This window comes from Arachis stenosperma, chromosome 6 (assembly GCF_014773155.1).
Source record: "Arachis stenosperma cultivar V10309 chromosome 6, arast.V10309.gnm1.PFL2, whole genome shotgun sequence".
NCBI classification, from domain to species: Eukaryota; Viridiplantae; Streptophyta; class Magnoliopsida; order Fabales; family Fabaceae; genus Arachis; species Arachis stenosperma.
In genome coordinates this window covers 37,447,784-37,451,817 of record NC_080382.1, presented here as the reverse complement: position 1 = coordinate 37,451,817, position 4,034 = coordinate 37,447,784, and the positions used below count along the sequence as shown (strand labels likewise).

Sequence of the window (4,034 nt, the reverse complement as noted above, 5' to 3'; positions counted from 1 at the left end):
TCTACTCTGCCACTCTCTGTCTGCATCATCAAGAATGGAGCCTCTGACTTAGGTTGGTTCTCGATTTTTTTTGTCTGATTTTTCACTGCTTCTATTTGATTTTCTATTCTGTTCTTGAGTTAATTTTGGTTTGTTCCAAAGTATTTCAGTTCTTGATTTTTGTTATGATTTTTAATTTGTTCTTGATTCTTGGTTGGCATATTTTCTGCAGTTCTCTAGTATTCTCTTGGTTGAACTTCTTGGTTTTGATTTGAATGTTTGGTTCTTATTTCTTATTTTCTACAGTTCCGGAACTCGAAGTACTATTTTATAAATTAACAGAGTAATTCCAGTGTAAACTGGATTCAGGCTGTTTCGTGAAATTTCAACTTACTTTTTGAGCACTGAAACTTTAACTTTGGTTTTGGGTTGGCAGCTTGTTATGTTGTCCAAAGAACTAGGCTTGTGGCAATTTAGCTCTCAAGTCTGTCTTTGTCTTGTGGGTATTAGTTCATAAAGCTTTCTAATGTCCCTTTTCCAGTGTTTTCTTCTTTACTTTCTTCCAATTTTGCTACTGCTTAAGGAAATTGGATTTTGGTCAAATGTCCACTTTTATTTATATGTAGTAGTGTACACTGTTTGTTGTTCATGGTTACTTTGGTTAATTTTCTTTTAGCTAAATTTGTTTTCTTTTTTTGGGGCCAGCTTTACGCGTATCAATATAATATGGGGCTTCTCTTGATTGAGAAAAAAGAGTGGAGCTCTAAGTATAATGAGCTGAATCAAGATTTGGCAGAAGTGAAGGATGCTCTTGAAAGAGAAAAATCTGCTCATTTAATTGCCATTTTTGAGGCAGAAAGTGGGAAGAGCATCTGAGGAAGGCCTTGGGTGTTGAGAAAGAATGTGTGCTTGATGTAAGTTTTTTTAATTATTATATAAATACTTGTATTAGTGTTAATTCTTCTTTTTCAAAATAAAGAAAAGCATGATTCTTATATTAAAGCTTATTTGTGGAAACCATGATTATTCTTTTCTTATTTTAATAATTAACAATTAACAATTACTACTTGCAAATATGTAAACATTTTTGCATAAACAGCTAGAGAAGGTTGTGCGAGAAATGCACTCAGAGCATACAAATATTAAATTTTCTGTAGAGTCAAAGTTGGCGGAAGCAAATGCATTGGTTGCTAGCATTGAAGAGAAATCTTTAGAAGTGGAAGGAAAGTTGCGCTCTGCTGATGCCAAACTTGCAGAAATAAGCAGAAAGAGTTAAGAGATTGACAGAAAATCACACGATCTTGAGTCTCAAGAAGCTTTGCTTCAAAGGGATCGCTTATCTCTGATTGCAGAGTACTCATGATAACTCTAAACTATTTGTTCTTAAAAGGTTTTACTATTTTCTTATTGTAATATGTAGCTGTACTTCTTGTTTATAATGCATTATGATATGATTTGCAACAGGCAAGAAGCACATGAGAGTACTTTATCAAAGCAGAGAGAGGACTTGCGAGAATGGGAAAAGAAATTGCAGGAGGGGGAAGAGAGGCTAGCCAAAGGTCAATGGATTTAAAAATATGTCATCCTCCTTTGGTATTTCAGTTCTCTAGCCATAATTCCCCATTGTGTTCAATAGATTTAAATGTGAGTGTCATCCTCCTTTGGCATTTCTCGCTTTCCTATACATTGGTAGGTAGCATCTTGTATCCATGAAATTGTTGAATGCTTTACACATATATCAAGCAAAACAGTTACATGTAATGTCTCAATTTAGAGCATGTAATTGGGTTAACCTTGCTGAGTGTCATTTTTATGGCCTGGTGTCTCAGATTTGACAAGATCATTTAGGTATTGATCTTGATACTTTATACTAAATACATTGTTGATAGTAAGTTTCTGCCTTGCTTCCACAATTTGAAATCAATTTATTCTTGGTCTTGGTAGACTTTATAGGAAGTCTATGCTTGAAGACATCATTAGTTGCTGCATTAGTAAGGGATATGTCTTTCAAATGGAGATGATAGTCAGAGCATCCAGAAAAGGATATCATATTGAAGAGGTACAGTTACATAAGTTATTACATTTACATTTGAGAGGTACATTTGTTGTTTTCACTGCCAAATTTTCTTCCTTTTTCATTTTCTCTTCAACATGGATTCATCAAACCAGAACCAACCTTGTCCCAACCGAACCTTTAATCACTTATACCCAAAACCTTGTGCTGAGGAATCAGAATCAGAATCACCCCTTCCGAGACACCCCAAACCATGGACCCCAGAGGGTACCTCCTTTCCTTCTCTCTTTCTTGGGCTTAATTTTTTTTCTTCTGTTTAATTAAATAGTTAATTTCATTTCTGTTTGTTTCGCCCTTCTTTTTTATTCTGGTGTTTCATGTGGGGGTAATGCCGCAGAATGATCATAATTCATTGAAGTTTGAGTCTTTGTTGTTTCTTGAAATTTTTTTATTTTGATGATGGTAATGTAACCTTGCCTATATTTGTATTATTGTGGTTTCTTATTTTCCGTACAGGTATCAATTAGAAGTATTTGAAGTTGCAAAGAAGAGGAATACAATAGCAGTGTTGGATACAGGTGCTGGTAAGACCTTAATAGCTGTGTTGGTTATGAAGAACATTGGTCAAGCTATCAGGTCCAGTATGTGCTTTGTTTTGAGGCAATTAGTGAACTATTGGTGCTAGTTCCAACGGTAGTTGTGCCTTTTATTTGGTCACCTTGTGAAATTTTCCTTAACCTACAAAATTAGATAGGTCTTGGTCTTCAGTAGCTATCCATGAGATTTAGAACGATGTTGAACACATAAACAACTCATAAAAGAAAATTTTCTAATAGCATTGAATTTTCTGGACCTTGGAATTCTTCTCAGGATTAGCTTTATTATTTTCTATTAATCTTACTCTTTTTTGTGAGATTTGCTTACCACTAGGCATAAACATTGCCGGTAATTTAATACAGCAAAGTAAAGCATTTAATGATTAGTTAAACCTATGATGCTACAAAATTTCACATTTAATCTACATATGAAACTTCTCTCATGATGGCAACTTGAGGTTCAGGTTAGGTTCTGCAGTCATTGTCTCGTTTTTCATTAATTTGTGAGTTATCAATATATCTAGATGCGGTTCATGATTTCTTGTATAGTAAAAAAAACTTGATTAGAGTTTTGAATAGAGTATTAACTCTTAAATAACAAGAGAATAATGTAATTTTACATTGTATGTGAGTTTGAATGGTTCTGGAGCTGTGGCTTCATCAATTCCCAGTTCATCAGCTTTCTTCGGAAGCAGCTTGAAGAAGGTTATATCAAGAATCCCCAGCAGCAGCAAGGTTTCCTCCGGAAGCTTCAAGATTGTGGAGATCGATGAGAACAAGCAGACAGATAAGGACAGATGAAAAGGGTTGGCCTATGATATCTCAGATGACCAGCAAGACATCACAAGAGGGAAGGGTATTTTGTAGCTTTTAATGTGTATTTTGTAGTTTTTAAAGGTTGAAGATAATGTAATAGTTGTTGGAATTATAATGCATGTATTACAAATTCATGGGTAGTTGTTATCATTTTGATTTTTTATTAGAGTTTGTCATGTGATCAACCACTATATTTGGTGTACAAGTTTATGAAGGTTTTATATTGTTAATAGTAATTAAAATTGTTATGAAGGTTTTATATTATTTAAATTTTATATTATCTATGAATTTTAATAGGTTTTATTAGGAAGATTAAAAAAAATTGAACTTGAACACATTTATAGCCACGTTTTAAAAGTGAGCTATTTCGTACAACCACCACTTTTCGCCACGCTTTAAAGCATAGCCATATATATAGCTATTGGCACGCTTTTGAAGCGTAGCCATATTTCTAGCTATTGGCACGTTTTAAAAGCGTAGCCATATCTGTAGCTATCGGCACGCTTTAAAAGCGTAGCCATATCTTGTGACTTTGTTACACTTTAAAAGCGTAGCCGTATCTCTAGCTATTAGCACCCTTTAAAAGCGTAGCCATATCTAGTTATTGGCACGCTTTAAAAGCGTAGCCA

At 34.3% G+C, this 4,034-nt stretch overlaps 1 pseudogene; it reads left to right on the top strand.

Moving 5' to 3' along the window:
- The first annotated feature begins 627 nt into the window (after window positions 1-627).
- LOC130933964 (protein CROWDED NUCLEI 1-like) lies at window positions 628-1,552 on the top strand (annotated as a pseudogene).
- Window positions 1,553-4,034: the final 2,482 nt, after the last annotated feature.